The sequence below is a fragment of the Periplaneta americana genome, chromosome 16 (genome assembly GCF_040183065.1).
Source record: "Periplaneta americana isolate PAMFEO1 chromosome 16, P.americana_PAMFEO1_priV1, whole genome shotgun sequence".
Lineage (NCBI taxonomy): Eukaryota > Metazoa > Arthropoda > Insecta > Blattodea > Blattidae > Periplaneta > Periplaneta americana.
In genome coordinates, this window is record NC_091132.1 from 69,577,939 (window position 1) to 69,598,106 (window position 20,168).

The following is a 20,168-nucleotide window of genomic DNA, read 5'->3' on the forward strand; positions in this document are numbered from 1 at the left end:
TTAGTTTATTATTATTATTATTATTATTATTATTATTACTATTATTATTATTATTATTATTATTATTATTATTATTATTATTATTATTATTATTATTATTGTAAACAGAGGATACTTATAAGTTCAAATGTATTAATTTTTTGTTATATTTGTATAGAGAGTGATGGCGGATTAAGAACTGGAAACATCTAATCCGCCATGACGTGAACAATGATTGATGAAATGAAATAAACAAATAAACAAATATAGGCCTAATGCTATTTTGTTGTGCTGCTTAAATACTGTCTCCATAACACGGATACTAGTCGTAGGAGGGGAAATCTCAGAATCTCAGGAAGTTCGCACAGCATTGTCTCCACGGTGGTGGTCATCCTGCACGCCTGTGTTCGAGTTAACGATGTCGCTGAGACGTGGTCCTTGACCCAGTGGCCATCAAAATGTGACCACACCGGAGCGGATCCCAGAATCGAAGCAGGGAAACGCGAGTCCGAGTGAGAGGACCTTGGTATTCGCTGTGCAGATCTTCCTAGAAGGCGGCTTCGTGGAAGGCTGCAGGGAGGCGGAGGGGACCGGGTCCCCACCTGCAGACCGCCAGCCTGCACGTCGACCTGAGCCAGTCTACCGCGGTGTGTGCTAGGTGTCGCTACGAAAGTTGCTGCTGCTGCTGTTTCCAGATTCCACAGATCAACACGACATGTTCTCTGTGAGTATTTTTGCTTTGCATGCAAATTACGCACAAACACAAATTATTCAGAATCTTCACATATTTTCCTTTCCAATGATGCCAAGTTTGTAGTATAATTTTAAGTAACTTCGAAATCTAGCAACGACATGACAATAGGTGCCATATAGTTGTCATATTATTCACATTACACCCAATACGATCAATGAATCGATTGACAAGTTAAATTGTGACCTAGCCACTGTCTCCACTTGGGCGGCCAATTTCGGACTCGCACTTAACCCAAGTAAGACTCAAGCCATAATTATTGGACATAAGCGTGTAGTTAACTCCCTTAATAACAGTAATCTTTCAGTTGTTACCCTTAACAACACGCTAATCCCTTATTCATCTGTCGTAAAAAATCTTGGCTTCTTTTTTGATAATAATCTAAGTTGGAATTTTCAAGTTAAAGAAACGATAAAGAAAATCTGTTCCTCCTTTCACTCTTTGAGTCGCTTGAGAAACTTGTTGCCCCAGCAACTAAAACTTACCCTAGTACAAACCCTAGTAATGCCGCACTTCGATTATTGTGACGTTTTGTTAAGTGATCTAAGTTCTGAACTGTCAGTCAAGTTACAGCGAGCTCAGAATATGTGCATCAGATACGTGTGCAACATCCGACGATATGATCACATATCACCGTCCTTCGCAAGTCTCTCGTGGCTCCGACTTAAAGAACGCAGAACTTTACACTCTTTGTCTTTACTCTTTCGAATTCTACACACCTCAACACCAAATTACCTTTCGTCTCGTTTCTCTTATCTATACTCTAACCACGACGTAAATACCAGATCACTTATCTGTGGCACGCTAAATATACCTCTTCATAGAACATCTTGTTATTCCTCATCTTTTACAATATCCACCTCGCGTCAATGGAATTCCTTGTCACAAAGTATTAGGGGCTGCAAGACAACAAACACCTTTAAGAACAGCTTAAAAGATAACCTTATTAGCATTTCACTCCAATCATACTGATTTAAAATATTACTGACTACACTGTTGCTTTTTTTCTTTAGACATCATCCTGATTGTGCTGCATTTTCAAAATTGTCTCATAATAATCTCTTTCTATTATCTAATATAATTTGAAATATATTAACATTCTATGTATTTTAGTTTAATTCTGCTACCCAGTTTATTTCAGTGTTTAATTAATAGTTCATAGTATTTTGTTGTTTAATTCGTAAATAACTCTTGTATACATGTAACTCTCATCTAAATCAAATTGTTGAATTCTTTGTAAGTTCATGCATATGTATATACACTTTTTGCTGGTTGTGTGGAAGAGAAGGCCTTACGGCCTTAACTCTGCCAGCTAAAATAAATCATTATTATTATTATTATTATTATTATTATTATTATTATTATTATTATTATCACGAAAGATTTGTCGAATCAACATAATCGTACCATTCCCGACAGGAAAGTGGAGATATTTCTCTTGCTGAATCTTCGACCTCGCTAACGCACCACACACGGGACTGACGTCTGATTTGTGTTGCGTTATTTTATGAATTTAAATGAAACTGAGAGTTGATATAACTTTACAAGTATACATACAGGGTGATTTACGAGGATTTACCGTCATTTACAGAGCTTATTTCCGAACATATTCTGAGCAAGAAATGTCATATGGACATGTGTCTTAACCTAAATATTTTCAGAATTATTTTCGGAGTTGTTTGTAAAATATCATTCTTTGATCGGCGGGAAAAGGCATATGTCATAAAAATTATTTTTTCAGGAGAGACTTTCTTTTTAATTTACTCTTAACTAATATAAGTATAATAATGAAATTCATGTATGTTGGTTAAAGTAAGACCCTTTTCAATTTAAAATACTAGAAATTTTATTATTTAAAAAAATACTACATTTATGTGATTAGGTACAACAGAAAAATCGACTTTTTTTACTTATGTGCCTTTTCCCGCCGACCAAAGCATTATTCTTTATTTTTAAGGGTAAAAGAATATTACAAATAGAGAATGAACTATTCAGGAGTATCATTTCTGTAATTATCTAGTATTGTGAAGATAAAAATGTGTTGTGAATTCGTAGTTGCTTCGTACAGAATTTTTTAAACTACGAAATTATATTTTCTTTCTCACGCATTTATCACACAATTGTTACAAATCAACCACTCTTGTAAATTCTTCAAGACTTAGGATACACAATTAAACTGTAAGGAATGAAGTTCCTAAAGTCGTACGATGTATAACAATTTTTGTGATAAGTGCGTAAGAATAATGTAATTTTTAATTAAAAATTGAAAAATGAAATCTGCACAAAGCAATTACCAACACATTTTTAGCTTCAGAACACTAGCCAATTAAAGAAATGACACTTCTGAATGATAATTATCTATTTGTAATATTCTTTTACCCTTAAAACTAAAGAAAAAGGTATTTTACTAACAACTTCAAATTAGTGTAACTCTGAGAATATTGATATGGCATTTTTTGCTCAAAATGTCTTCGGAAATAAGCTCCGTAAATGACGGTAAATCCTCATGAATCACTCTCTATATCTGGAAAAATAAACTAAGCGACTTCTCATAAGGTCGAGGATCAGTGACAGGTTAGGTTTGGTTTGTTCAGGCTTTTGGTAAACCTTGTATATACGCTTTTTGGCAGACAGGTACACAAATAGGTCTACTCTGGACCGAAAAAAGAGTGCTTTCCCGCATAGTGTAATATAATGACTGTACCATGTATTGTGGGTCCCTATCACTGCGGGCATGGCGCGCCCACAGGTTGCGGTTGGATGAGACAGCCTCCAGCTGCAAATATTAAATAAGCAGTCGCGGACAGCCGATAAGGGATGGTCCTCCAGCTTGGGAGTAGCGCGAAGGGCTACAACCCATCACCGTAAAAAAACATCTTGTTACGAAACTTCAACATAAGCCTCGGAATGGGACTGATTCTCGACACGACCATGTATGGGAGAATCCAGAAATGCATATGAAGTGTTAATTGGGAGGCCGGAGGGAAAACGAGCTTTGGGGAGACCGAGACGTAGATGGGAGGATAATATTAAAATGGGTTTGAGGAAGGTGGGATATGATGGTAGAGACTGGATTAATCTTGCTCAGGATAGGGACCGATGGCGAGCTTATGTGAGGGCGGCAATGAACCTCCGGGTTCTCTAAAAGCCATAAGTAAGTAAGTAAATATCAATGGGTTACGTGGTGATTTCTTGTGAAAATGTCTGAGGAAATCATCGGTTTGGTACATAAGAAGCGAAAGTATTTGGAGGCCGGTTTAATGGGTTTATTGCTTTCGCAGTGATCACATCGTGTCTTTAGAATGGTGTGCTACAACTTTGAGGTTATTTTCAACAGTAATCTCACTAGAGGTTTTGATTTATCTAATGAAAATCAAAACTCGAGTGGGATTTAATTGACTATTTAAGTTATACGATTAGAAGAAAGTATATAAAGATTAGTAGAAATAAAGTACTCTAATATAATAAAATATTAATTGACTTACTGAAATTCTATTTCACTAATGTTAGCTTCACCATAACGTTTGAACGGAGCCGCCATTTTCCGTTGACTGTCTATGCGGTAAACAAATGGCGATCGCAAAGCATCTTTTATAGTACCTTAAAGAATTTGCAGTTTGAAATGTTGGCAAACAAAGAAACAAATGCTAGGGCAGTGATAAAAACAAACAATTGCTAGGGAAGCGATAAAATTAAACAAATGCTAGGGAAGTGATAAAATTGTGCGATAAGCAGCCATGATGGGTTGAAAGACGTCCTTTCGTACCTTTTTATTGGTCAAAATTAGTATGACGTAGTGAAAGTGTAATAGTCAGGGGCGGCTTTAGAGGTAGTGCCGTTGTGCCATGGCACTACCAGAATACAGAAGGAAAGGGAGAATTCATATTTTCCGCCCAAAACCTGAGAGAAACAAGTTACGCTTACACAAACTCTACCGTCAATATGATCTTTGCAGCGAAACACGTTGTAACCAGTGTTTGGAGGATGGATCTGTGCCAGGCACTACATCCCATAAGAAATATAATGGGATGCGCGCGCAATCTTCATGTTCGCTCGTCCTTTTCAGCATCTAAAAGCATGATCTGAAATGTGCCAGGCACAAATTGCCGCTGGCTTTTGCAATGCTTGTAAAACTGTATACATCCCCATTTACTACGCCGATCCCTTACTACCTCGCGCTCTGTCTGTCCTTCCGCTTTGTCTGAACAAGTTTCTTAGCGAAGACTGCAACAATAAGATAATAAAATCTCTCCCGGTTTCTTGAAAACTTGGCTTGAGAAAGTTTTCACTTTATTATTTCTACCAACAGTACCAAGTGTAGTGTGAACGTGTTAAGTCGTGAGGTTGTCATCGTAATAGTGGTCGTGTTATCGTGTTGTGTACTGTTAAAAATTAATACGGTTGGCGCTTTATTGAAATCTCCGTTTTCAACATTAACATATGAAAATAAACTTCGTGTTAAAGAATTAGGCAGACCAACACCGCACTTAAATATTCATCAAAAGCAGCAAAATGCTAAATTTAACAGATCTCGCAAATTCAACCCAGATATTTATTTAAAAAACAACTGGTTGTGTGGATGTGATGTGAAAAATGCGTTCTTCTTTTTCCGGTGTGTTCTGTTCGGAGGTGAACTTAGCTGGTCAAAAGAGGGTGTGACAGATTTAGTACACTTATGGGGTAAAATAAAAACACATCATAAGTCAAAGGTTAATATGAATAACGTCTTCAGTTTGTCTATGCTGGGTAAAGCGAACACTGAAAATCAGTTAAATTCACACTACAGACTCGCGATTACAAAACACAATGAGCAAGTTGATAAAAACAGATATGTGTTAAATTTAATAATAAATTGTATACGATTTTGTGGGGCACTAGATTTAGCACTAAGAGGGCACGATGAATCTGAGGAGTTTTGTTTGCAAAATAGACAACTTCAACAAAAAAATGATGGATTTATTTTCAAGTCAGAAGAATAGGCGAATGGGTTTTATCTATCGCGCATATTAACCTGGTCAACAAAAGTGCTCAAGTGCTCCAGTTGTATAAATTTGGTGAGTGATTATTATTATTATTATTATTATTATTATTATTATTATTATTATTATTATTATTATTATTATTATTATTATTATTAGAGACGAGAATTGTATGCACTATAAAATTCCAAAATATGCATGCATGCATTCATGCACTATCAAACTATGAAATATGCATGATCAAGCGAAAAATACATTAAAATATGCACTTTTATTTTTGTTTCAAAATGTCTTATTTCACTTCACTTTTTTTGCACAGTTAAAAACCTAATAACATTTTTAAATTGGTTTCTGTGAGGTTCCTGCACTTGTCTCTATATTGCAAGAAGTTACAGGTTTAAACTTGAATGAACATATTTGTGACAGTGTCAGGTCAAATTCTTCATTCAAGTTTTCGCCACAAATAACCTTCTCCACTGAACAAAAGAATCCGCAGTCCGGGTTAGCATTTAGGACCCTGTCCAATTTTTTTTTCGCCACTACATCCACTTTCCCACGGGCATAACTGAGGGATCTATGAAATTCTTTGAAGATTATTTCTTTTGTTGCATTCTTGCAATATGTGAAACAGATGCGACATGCTGGTCGACTTGAAATTTTTTAGTACATTTCATCTGAAATTATAATGGACCTTACGGTTACCTAGATACGATTTAAAAACGGACATCGTAATTTAATAATTATTTTGAACAAGTTTTGTAATTTTTTTTTACAAAGAACAATTGTCATATAAAATATTCGGAAACAGAACTGCATTGCTTTACCCTTTCCTCCAACAGTCGCAAAATACGACATCCTCATCTGACCTAATAAAATATTTTCCTTTACAGTAATCCACTGTGCAAAGAATATACTTTTGGAATCTTTAAATTGGAAACATATTAGAACCACATTAACACACGCAAACAGAATAAACAAGCACATTAACAACTTACGACATTCACACACTGCAAACACAGTTTAACGGTGATTCCAATTTTAGAAGAATCTAAATTGCTACTAGTACTAGAAAAGGAAGAGCATTTACAACCTCCCTGAAAGAGGATGCTTTTGACCTAAATTATTTGTCGACAATTTCCTTGAACCCTCTATATTTCCTCTCTACTTACTATTCTCAAAATATCCAACGTAATAAATTTATGACATGCAGTGTATAGAGGGTCGTCGGTAGAGTGTTGTAAAAGTGGACTTCCGTCCAGGGAAAGGTCCTCTAACACCTTATTGAGATAATCTTAACATTTTATTTAATTTTTCTGTTATTTAGTTTTTTCTTTCTTTTTTTTTTTTCTTCAATCCTGATTTCTGAAGCTAAAATAGGGGACATAAAATCGAGAAACTGAGGTGTCCACACAAAACCATTAAAACATGCATTTAAACTGAATTTAATGTATATTATATGCATTATTAAGCTAAAGTTACCTAAATATGCATTATGCATGTTTTATCCCTAAAAAGTCGAAAACATGCAAATATGCACGGGAAAAGTACACATATTTGGAACTGGCAAGTAATGAAATGGATAAGTACTAAGTATGAGCTATGTCCTATATTCCTATAAAAACATGCATTTGCATGGAATTCTCGTCTCTAATAATAATAATAATAATAATAATAATAATAATAATTATTATTATTATTATTATTATTATTATTATTATTGCTTATAGTAGGAAAAAGAATTACCCTCCCCCTTAGGGTATCCTGGATATACCACTGATTTTGGCACTATGCATTAAATATGTATGAGCCGCCACTGGTAATAGTAAATTTAAAAAAATAGGCTTTTACTCTCGTGTGTAGTGCATAGTGGGATTGCTATAATAATAAAACCATTATTCTCCAATTCACCCTCACTGAGTTGAGTTGTTATAGGACATTGCATTGCCAATCATGTAGCTTCTTTTTAAGAGAATAACCATGTTAATCCGAAGTGACCGTTCCTTTCATTGTCCCTGTCAGTCTGCTATTTACAGAGATAAATGATAAAAGGGGAAATGAGAGGAGAAACTATTAAAATATGTGCGATTACACGTTCTTGCAAGGAAATTCAGGCTGTGACGAAGAATCTATGTTAGTTCCAAGCCTGTTAGCTACTTATCTAACTCCGTTTTTCAATTTCGAAGAGGAAAAGCAGAAAATGAAAGAAGGGGAAGAAAGTAGCAGATATGATCATTGATCAGCAACACAACTGAACAGCAACGTGCAGTGTCGCCGAAAATGTTAGAAGCCTGGACAGAGCGAGTGGTGAGAAGGGGACGTCACTATGCTCGAGAGTTACAAGGTTTGGTTGTGTTATTTATTGTGACCGCTAGCTACCTGCGAAAACACCCAGAAGTGAACATTTGAAAAGAAAATGCATTTTAGGAGGATAATAAATACGATTGAAAAGGACCGCCTTCGTCCTCTACCATCACTTACCACTTGGAAAGCGTGGTGCTCGTACCTCTTCCCGAGATGAACAGAAAATGAAGAGGGAGATCAAGATATTACTAAACAAGTAGCTACTGAAAAGGCCATTTGTGAGATTGGAATGCTCAAAAATCATATAAAAATTTAATTATCATATTCATTATCACCAGTTACAAATACAAAGATCAATCTGAATCTAACGTTCAGAGTCGAAATTACAATAAATCTTTCCATAATAACAATAATGATAATAATACTACTTACTTACTGGCTCTTAAGGATCCCGGAGTTTCATTGCCGCCCTCACATAAGCCCGCCATTGGTCGCTATCCTGAGCTAGATTAATCCAGTCTCTATCATCATATCCCACCTCCCTCAAAACCATTTTAATATTATCTTCCCATCTACGTCTCGGCCTCCCCAAAGGTCTTTTTCCCTCTGGCCTCCCAACTAACACTCTATATGCATTTCTGGATTCGCCCATACGTGCTACATGCCCTGCCCATCTCAAACGTCTGGATTTAATGTCCCTAATTATGTCAGGTGAAGAATACAATGCGCGCAGTTCTGTGTTGTGTAACTTTCTCCATTCTCCTGTAACTTCATCCCTCTTAGCCTCAAATATTTTCCTAAGCACCTTATTCTCAAACACCCTTAACCTGTGTTCCTCTCTCAAAGTGAGAGAACAACCGGTAATATAACTGTTTCATAAATTCTAATTTTAAGATTTTTTTACTACAGACTGGATGATAAAAGTTTCTCAACCGAATAATAACAGGCATTTCCCATATTTATTCTGTGTTTAATTTCCTCCCGAGTATCATTAATAATAATAATAATACTAATAATAATAATAATAATAATAATAATAATAATAATTTTATCGAAGTACTTTTACAAAAATTTTAAATCATTTTATAAATAGCTCACCAAAAAGCCAAAGCTTTTTCTCTGGTGTGTTCGTGGAAAGGCAAAAGTAAAAATGTACATTAAGATAGTCTAATATAAAAATATAAACAAGGTGCATTACAAAATGAAACAAAATTAATTATAATATAAATATGAAGACAATATTTTCAAAAGTCTATTTTTCTGCTAGAAAAAAAAAGCAAAAATAATTTAATTTCTGTATACACTTCCTTTTTAAAACCAAAATTTATTCTTTAATGTTAGACGTGGATAATTATTAATAAAAGAATTGTATAGTCTTGACCTATAAAATTAGAGATATGCCTCAGATCAGATTCGATATCACATTTAGGTTCGATTAGTGGGAGAGAAATAGCAGATATTATTAAATGCTTTATGATTTACATCATTTACAGTCAAGGAGACTCTATGTGTGTGTCTATATAATACACACACACACACACACACACATATATATATATATATATATATATATGAGAGAGAGATAGAGAGAGACAGAGAGAGAGGATGTCCAAAATAGAGATCGAAAGATTTTTGGGGTGGGGGCGATCGGAATAGTCTGCTGTGTAGATAAATCTTTGTAATTTTGATGATGATGGCGAGGAGAAGAAGGAAAAAGACGTATTATGTCCTTTGTTCAACAGTATTGTAAATAATGGTAGTCTCATGTAATGTTAATGACATAATAGTTTCGCTACTTATGAATGACTCAGTATTTAAAAATTTTTCTCATGAATAGGCCACATACCTCCAATCTTCGAGGGAAAACAAAAGGCATTTTGTAATATTATTTAACATGCAAGGGTTGAGGCATAGTTGCAATACAATTTAGGATTCTCGATCGTGAATCGAAGCGTGTGTGAATGCTTAGATGTGTGTCATGTGTCGTACGTTAAAAAATCCCACTTTATGTCTAATTTGTGACTGAAGAAGGGGATGAAGGACTTAGTATAAACAATGACAGAGTGAGGTGACCCATGAAATCGTGAAATGACGCATAGGAAGTTAAGAATTCACTCCAAGCTTACATTCATGCCTCATGAAACTTCCGGTTCCTTAAAATCGAAGTTAAAAAAAATATTTAATTAGACGACAGCTTCAAATTGACATGTTATTCAAGCCGGAAATATCGCACAGAAACAAACAGGAATTTAGAAGGATGCTGTCGTGGTTTATTTAAAATAATTTACTGGTACATATCCGCACAATCTCAGAAAAACTACACAAATGTTACTCTAAGAATTCAGTGATGTAGGTGTTAGTCCCATGGACAGAATAATAGGAGAATGTTTAAAAATAAAACGTAAGAAGGTATTTAGACCAACGATAAATTAGGTGTTTATGCATCACTTGATCCAGAGCCAAAAGTAGATTCTGGGATAATGTAGTCGACGAAACAGAAGAACTTAACCATTGTTATAAATGATTTGGCACAAGGTACAATATAATGTGAGTTCGAACTAATGGTATTCCTGTACAGTTCAAACTCTATCGCCTCAGGTTGACAGGTGGCAGGTATGTCAACACTCTTCCTAAGGGTTTATTTGTGGCCTTGAGCTCAGCTGAAACACCGTCTTTGCCTGGTAAGGCGACACACAGCCGGGTTAAATACAATATAGTTAACCGACACCACAACACTGCATGGCGCCCTAACGAAAGCTCTCTCCCTCAGCGTGAATTACACGTGCCAAGTCTGCTTAACTTGTCCGGGTAGTATTAAACGTGTAAATGTTTTCGTTATCTTTCCACTTCTAGATTTCTTTCACCTTTCATTTTATATTCGTGTATGTATGTATGTATGTATGTATGTATGTATGTATGTATGTATGTATGTATGTATGTATGTATGTATGCATGCATGTATGTATGTATGTATGTATGTATGTATGTATGTATGTATGTATGTATGTATGTATGTATGTATGTATGTATGTATGTATAGTCAGTGACACAGTTCATCTGCCCTGGAAGGAATGCGGGGTTGGGGTAATAGTTTCGCACTAGTAGTGGATGGAGGGAAAGTTAGAAATACAATGTAGCATGCATTATAAAAACATTGATTTAACAATTCCGCGCCACGTTACTATGGAACACACTACACATGAAAGTTATAGGCCTATTGTTACGTCTTAACTTTGAATATATATTTACACCAGCAATTCTATTAAGCAAACGTTCACCTTCGTCTTCCAAGTACAAATGAAGAGAGAGAAATGTTTTTTTTTTTGGAGAAAATAGAAGGGGAATTAAGCAGAGGGTATTCACACCAAAACTACCGTCAGCCAGCCGCTTGCTCCAAAGTTAGCCTCACACCCCTCCAAACAACACCCCTAACTTCCCCAAGGTTCAGGGCAGATGAGCTGTGTCATCGACAGTATGTATGTATGTATGTATGTATGTATGTATGTATGTATGTATGTATGTATGTATGTATGTATGTATGTATGACTTGATCTGTATTACATTTGGTATCAGATACTAATGATGGTGGTGGTGGCGGCTGTATTGATGACAGGAGATCATTTCAGTTTTTGCTTGTGAGTGGGCAAGATATTTTTTTATGAAAGACCTTATAGGGCAGTGGTCGTCAGCACTCGTTAAAATGGGTAAAGGGTAAGCGGAGCCGTCCCGTGTGCCCCGTCTGCAGCACGAAGAGGTGTAGTGTAATGTGGAGTTAAGGAGTGTGTGTGTTCTGAAATTGAGTTGTGTGTTGAGAATTTCTTTTGGATGTGTTTTTGTGTGTTAACATAATATTAACGAGGTAATGTAAAATTTAACACGAGAAAGACACTTAATACGTTTTCCGAAGTGATATAGTGTTCAAAGTTGTGTAATCACGATGTATAATAAAATTATTTTATGTATAGCCTATTATCATAATCACCATTATTTATTTGATGAAATGCTATTTATGTCTAAATTCAATAATAAAATTATTTTATGTGTATTATCATCATTATTTACTTGATGAAATGATGCTAAGACACAAGTAGACCTACTCAGGAAATGAAATCTGAACTCTGTAAATTGTTCGCCAGACATATCCTCCGTGACTTTAATTCCAGGCTTCAGCTTGAAAAACCAATGAATTATTAACCCCATTAATGATAGGCTATAGCATACAAAGAGAATACATTAATATTGAACGACGTTTAGAAGTAACGTTTTTTATATCTTAAGATTTACACTAATAAGAATCTTTCAAATATTTAATGCTAATGCAATCAATGCTATAGACATCTCTCTCTCTCTCTCTCTCTCTCTCTCTCTCTCTCTGTGTGTGTGTGTGTCAGTACGAAGCCATTGTTATGCATATCATCCATACAAATAAATTACTATATATTATTATGTGGATAACATTTCCTTGTACTGCTGGTGATTCATAGGGGAAAACTATTAATCATAAAAAGATTGCTCATTGTTACGAACAGAAACATTTTTAAAAGTGTTCATATGTAGACCTAATGAATATAGTGTCATCTTTTGTCTGGTGTACTGTTTAGTTTTACAAGGCATTCCACTATATAGGCGTAATTGTGTAAATTGTTTGTTGTGTATTAGCAAGACGAGTTACGAAACAATTCCTGTTACCAACACGGTTTGATGTTACACTTAGCCTACCTGCCACTGATCGCAAAAATTCCAACATATGTTCAATTAAAAGTTTAAAATGAAGTTACTAGGGCTTTAAGATGTCTACACGATTGGATTTTTAAATCTAGCTTTATCTCTCGCAGTTACATGAAACAGATGAATGAAAGGGAGACTAAAATAGGTAAATAATGGTTTTAAGAAACAGGAGAGACACATTTAAATGTCACAATTTACAGATAGAATTCAATCTCCTCCACAAACCCTGACAAACAGATCTTGGGTGCCCTTCTGGTATTCATAGTCAGTTCTAAAAAACGACATTTTATTGGTAAGGGAATATCAGTAAATTATTTCAAATGAGTTATTTGTTTATAAGTAAGCCATTTTGAAGGCTTAATAACCTTGTATACTGCTATTCATTTCAAATCTAATTTTCGTAAAAAAAAAAACAAAGTAATATTAGAAAGTAATATAATGTATGAAGAGATTTATCATGAACATTTGTGCAAATTAATTCCATACTCTACATAAGCCGTACAGTTAATTAATATAGTCAAATATCTCACTGTCTGGTTTAATCAAGAATGCGTTTTTAGGTTCAATCCGGAAAACGGAAATGTATATTCTTCTAACGCTGTGCAGTAAATGACGTCATTTGATTTAAATTTTTACAGTATAGAACACTGAAAAGATATACGTAAGACTTTCAACTGTAAACCGAAACGGACCGCTGAAAGTCTAAATCAACGATGATGATGATAAAAAGAATGGACTATAATAGTAAAATCATATACAATTAGATAAAGAAACTGAATTTTTGCGAAATACGTAAAAAGTATAATGAGAAAGTATGTTTAACCTTGTAACATTCATTTTATATGGCCTTCGTTTAGGTCATTCCTATTCCGATACAGTAAAAATCCCATTATTTTCGAAATAATTAAAACGTAGTGTATTACTCGTATATTAAACATATGAGGATCTATCAGTTACTGAACTACAAGGAAAGTCGAGATGGACTATTTGAGTATAAAAAAAATTATCGCGATATCACTACAAATGTTGAAAAACAAACATATTTCTGGTCCATCACACAAAATTTCACCAGGGAATAAAAACAAAATGCTGACTGTTATTTCACTGTAAACCAGTTATCCATGAAATTACGTTACTTGAATTTTAAGGCGGTGTACCTCAGAAATCGATTATTCACAAATAATCCATTCTCCCTTTCCATGTCAATTCACGCTTTAAATTTCCGGGATACAAACTATCACTGATGCAAGTTAATTCCCTACTTAATATCCCTTATGACACGCTATTTAGAAGTCGGATGAGAGTGCGATATGGAAATCATAATACTAAAGAGAACAAGTTTCATACTGTTCTTGTCATCCACGAAACATGTAGCCTACTGTAAATTTCGTGAACTCGTGTTCTTTCGGCGAGAAAGCGTAAACTGTCTCAGAAACAGTTGAAAACTTCTGCAGGATATCACAGATTTCGCTATTTACAGTACTTTTTCACCAAACCTTGTAATACTTAAAGTGAAATTTCAATGAAGTGCCACATCTTCGAAAGTGTTCCTAGATTGTATATATTTTCGTTTGTATGTAGGACATGCACTTGTACAATGCGTGCGTTTCTATCAGGAGTAACGGTGTGCAGTTCATAATGTGCTTCATGACGAAATGCGAACACGCAGACATGTATGCATGCCAAGTCCATCATAGCAAGAACATTGAAACTTGTAAGCAAACATTTACTACATTTAGGAAGAAACCAATTGAGATGGGTTGTTAAAATTCCAATAGAGGAGAACTACGCACTAAAAGTTCTCATAGAAGATAAATCCTGCAGATGTCAGTTATATAACGAAACGGCACGACACCTGCCATGCGATTGTGAAGTCGTAGCTGCTGCTAAACATCGATATTTGGATCTGGCATTTGCCAAACCGAGTCACTTCCATGAAATATCAATGAGACAACGGGTTTTCTTGATCAAGTGTAACACATGGTGATTGAGGAGTGGTTAGAGGACAACATAATAGTTCAGAAATGAACGAAGTGCTAAAAGCTAATTCTGACATACATCTTATCTTTCAATTTAATCTAATCTAACCAATAGGGCCTACTAACTATACCAGTCCCAATGCTGTCATGGAGGCCATACTGGGCCATACATTGTATGGGAACCTAGAATCTTTTAATGACTATGGGGAAGAGAAATTTTTGCCTATATGCAGCCATATAATGCATGGGTGCATTAAGTTTTGTACATGGAGATTATATTTTTACATGGAGGTCTGTACTGAGCTTAGATCATCTTTTGCAGTTCATCTTCTTTGATGTCATAAACATAAACTGTCCACCTCTGCTGGAATATAGGACCATATATAAAAGATGGTATTTTTCCAGAAAAGCTACACCGAAGGAGGCAGTTTTCTTTTTTTTTTTTTTTTTTTTCATTGGTTTCTGTGTGATTTATATAATGATAAACGTATGATTTTAGTTTGCAGCCACAAATGCTTTCAACATAAAAATCAACCTGTTTATTCTAATGCACTGTTGTAGGTTAAGACTTCCCCAATACTTGTTAATAATTACCATCATCACTTGTGAGAGGTCCAGGACATATGAGGGAAATTCCTATTTCCCAGTCTTCCATCCTGAACCTCTCGAGTGTAATATTTGTAACAAGTTGAGGGGACTACAATATTGCATTAGAACATATCTTACACGTAGGCTAAGCATCAAACGATTTTTATGTTGAAAGAATTTGTTTATCACTGTATACATCTAACAGAAGCCAGTGAAGCAATGGAAAATTGTATGGCTGCTATATATTTGAATGTTGACGAAAAATAAGTTCAAATGATAGAATATCCGTAATTCCTGAAGTCCACAAAATGAACTTGTAGATATTAGTATTATTAGTATTATTTATTAATAGTTCAAAAGTACATAAACTTAATATTAAAACTGATACATGCACAAATAATGATAATACACAATATTTACACAATTTAATAACAAATTTTCTATCATATAACTATTCAATTTATGTTGGTTTAACTTACACTCACTTCTGGTTTTAGTGCAAGTTTTCACCCTATCGCATTTATTTTAAACATTTAAACTTCTTTACATGCTAAGTTTGAAATTCTCTTTTTTTTTAACTCTATAATAAACAAGTGTATATAAATCGTCCCTGCTGCTATATTCATCTAATTATCTTTTACAACAGTCATATTTATATTTAAATTTCAGTTTCTCGTTTACATAATACTTAACTATTTCATGTAATAAATATAGCATTGAGGTTAGCAGATGTTGACAGTAACTTGTAGATATACTGATGCCTATTTTTAGTAAGGCCATTGATAAGAAAATTTATTATAATATTAATGTAGACTACATAAAAATACAATATTAACTTACTTGAAGAAAAAAAATATATATTTCCTACATAATTTTACTAATTTCGTTACAGCTCCGCATCTTCATAAAGTCTGAGACGACAGCTAATGCCTTGAGATAATTAGCTATCTTATCTTCATTCTTGTATACATAATAAGTCTGAACTGTTTGCTCTACTTGTCGTAAATTCAGGACGATAGGTTTCTTAAAGGGGTGTCTAATATTTTGGTTGCCGTTAACCAACTACGTAACGGTGATTTCATTATCCCTACTGTCTTTCTGAATGAATTGCATAAACTTTCAAATTGACGCGTGGTGTGAGGCGATTTTACGCTGAAATCTATTATGCCAACTATGTAAACGAATATTGTAGGATATGGACATTATATTACTGGACGTGAAAGCTCACGTCATGCCAACCACATAACCAAATGTCCCCGTTGCTTTGAAATGCCTAATACTGGTTCCATGATCGTCACAGGAGTGAATTTGAAACAGAGAAAAGAATCCGAATTGTAATGTTACTTACACTATTGTTTAAACTTTTATCAGAATTTCCAAAATTCACCTGCACATAAAATAAACAAACATGATTAATGCATCAAAATAAAGCTATGTCACCGTTTATAAAAGCAATGAATTACAGTTACGTGAGTTACCGTGTGTTTGTATCTTTGAAGTAACACCTGCCTACTGAATCAGTGGACACATGGTGAATTAGGTCAGAGTCGTGTATTGAAAGCTTTTTTAAAAATTACCCGTGAAATTAATAAATAAAAATTACCTCATCAAAGTCCCGTTAATAAATAAAAAAAAAAACTTTACGGCGAAGAAAATTGCATTACTTTTATCATCAAGAAAAAGTAACTAAAATCACGTCAAAACATACATCAATAAATTCAGTTTGTAATACTTAACACAGCAACTTCAAAACTTAGTATACTTAGTATTTATTGCTATTAAAATTCAAAATAAATGTATATTATTGTCGTAGCGCACACGTTAAGTGCCGTAATAAGCATGTTATTAAGAAGGTTGTTAATTTGTTGTGAGGGAAAGAAGGCAGAGGACGGACACTGGAAAGTTTTCTTTTCTCAATCGTACTATCAGGGACTGGAATGCTTTACCTGCAGACTTACTAAAGGCTTTACCAACAACCAAAAATGTATTTAAAAATAGGCTTAAGGACCTTACTAATAGACGGTAATTATACACAGTACTTAAAGGGTGTAAATGATATGTTGTTATTGAAGTGTTGTATCAGTGAAGAATTATGTCGTGTCAGTGAAGTGTGTTGTATCAGTGAAGAATTATGTCGTGTCAGTGAAGTGTGCTGTGTAAGTGAAACGTGTTCCTGTCAGTGAAGCTTTATAGTTTATAGTGGCAGTGCAAAGTATTTGAACAGTGAAATGTTTTTGAAGTGTTAGTGAAATCAGGATAGAATCAGTGAAATGTGTCGTAGTCCCAGTGCAGTGAGTGAGTTGACAGCGAAATGAGTGTAATGTTGAAAGGTACTTGTGCAGATATGAACATATCATACTCGTGGATTTTAGTTCGATCTTAGTTTTAAGATACAAACTAGAATATTTCAAATGTTATTTTAAGTGATCGTTTCATTTAATTTAGTATATTCCCTGTTGTTGTTATTATTATTATTATTATTATTATTATTATTAATTATTGTTAGTATTAATTATTAGTATTATCATTATTGTATTTTTAATTAATAAGTTTATTATTGTCATTATTGAGTGTAATTAGTTACCACTGCCACCGGGTATATACCCATTGCAGTGTGAATAAATACATACATACATATACCTTGACCACCAAAATATTCTCTCCAACCAGAATCAAATACCTTCCCAGTTTCAGCAAGCTCGTGTTCGGGAGTGGTTCCTATAAATAACTATTTTGTACTAAAGAACATAAAAAAGATTTAATAAAATTACAAAACCGATGCAATTATTACAAGACAAGGATAATTACGAAGATAAAAGTAGAGAATCAAGTCAAGAACAGAACATAAGTTGGGATGAATAAATAGTATATAAGACAAAACATAATCACAAAAAACATAAGAATACAACACAAACACAAGAACACAAAAAATACTTCACACTAACATACGATAACAAAAACACACACAAGATTTGTAACCGTCGTCGTCGTTGTTGGTCGTCGTCGCCCTCGGCTGCCAGCTCAGTCGTATATTGAAGTATCTCGAGGATGCACGTCGATGTCGATAATTAATTATATACACTGATTAAGTTGGGCGCCAGCCTCCTCGAGATTACTCCGGTAGAGGTATGAGATTCCCAGGTCAGCTGCAAAACGGTCGGGACATGGGGTTTGGGAGACGTGCTCGTAGGTTGAAATGATGTAGGCGCACACCAGAAGTTGTTGGTAAGAACTATGAAAGCGTTTATTATTACTATTAAGTGTTCGTTTCAGATCAGCAGAAATGCGCGTCCAAGTGTATAATATCTCGCTCTCACTTCCCGCAAGTTGATATACTAATTTCTGACTTCACGTAATTATATATTTTGTACTATAAAACACCAGTAATATAACGGACAGTTGATAACGTGATGAGAGAAAAGAATTCAGACTTATAATAATAATGCAACACACGACTTCTTATTACACCCACTAAAAAATTCTAAGTCCGTAAATTGTTATACTTCCGAGTTAGGTTTGCCGAGAATATGTGGAGTGTGACCTCTCCGAACACTGTCTATCTGCCTTCTGTCTATCTGCCAAATCTATCCCCTACTTTCAACCACCAAACATAGAATTTCACCCTCCTATCTATATATCACGTGTCTCTATTAAGAATCCTGATTGGCCATGATTACACTTACGTCACTTAAGACGCGTTCTTCAAAAATTGTTCGTTAACTAGAACATCTACTTCCGGCGTCCTGACAATCCTCTGACATATACCAGATCATCTCTATTGGAACCTGGCTTGGCGTCATCTTACTGACCACCCGCAGGCAAAGTCCATACATTCCCTCATCAGTCAACTCCACGCCTGGACACATGTTTCCTGTCCCCCTAGCTTGGGTTCGGTCTTCCTGTCCACCTGTTACTTCCGTCTCAGATTTTGAAACTAACTTACACGTCCGCGCATCCTATCCATATAAGAATATTAACACGAAATACTAATCTAATGAAAATCTCCTTATCCTATACGAGGAACCGTCTCAAATGCCCTCTCATAACAAAGAATATTCCCAAGGGAATATTTGTTGTTATGAGACGTCCCAAAAAAAAATACCTTCGCTACTAGTCTCCGGTGTCCCCTAATTAGTCACACTTGGATACACCTTTTGCTATGCTTATAAACAATTTACAACTTTACACTTACAATTATTACATATTTACAACTATTTACATGTATGAATCTATATACACACCTCACGCCTGCTTACATCTCACACGCCAGTTTAACTGACTTCTACCTGACATATATACAGCATCCAATCGTAACATTCAGGGCACATCCGAATACAATGGCGCTCTCTCACTCACATTCATGATCGGTTCCTTGATACATACTTATACTTATAACATAGAAATAAGAATTATGAACCACAAAAAAATACACTAAACAATACACAATACATTTTAAAATACCAATTAACCCTTTATATCATACTTCATATATTATCTGCAACCTTCAAAACACATCTACATTCATGAAACCGAAATAATAACCATTAACCAGAATCAAAATTATACTAAACGATGCACAATACTTCTGAAATACTAACTGACTCTATTTATCATATCTCATACATAAGCTGCAACCTTGAATACACATCTCGAATAACGTCCCCTCAATATAGAGGACAACTTTATGTCTCGAACTAAAAATGAGGGTCTGGCACTTAATATTGATTCTAAAAAAATGGATACATATTCAAATCGAATCATTCAACCTCTACAAATGAATGAACATAAATGAAGTTAATTAAAAAAAATATTCTATCATTATTATTAATCATTATTAATTCTTATTAATATCATCTTTAAATT

General features: G+C 34.6%; 1 protein-coding gene across 1 annotated transcript in view; it reads left to right on the forward strand.

Moving 5' to 3' along the window:
- The first annotated feature begins 568 nt into the window (after positions 1–568).
- The window catches only part of LOC138716405 (toll-like receptor 13), a 114,291-nt gene continuing 94,691 nt past the window's right edge, over positions 569–20,168 (forward strand). Inside the window, exon 1 of the mRNA XM_069849469.1 lies at positions 569–703. The gene's annotated coding sequence lies outside the window, so the exon portion shown is untranslated. The remainder of the gene's footprint in view (positions 704–20,168) is intronic.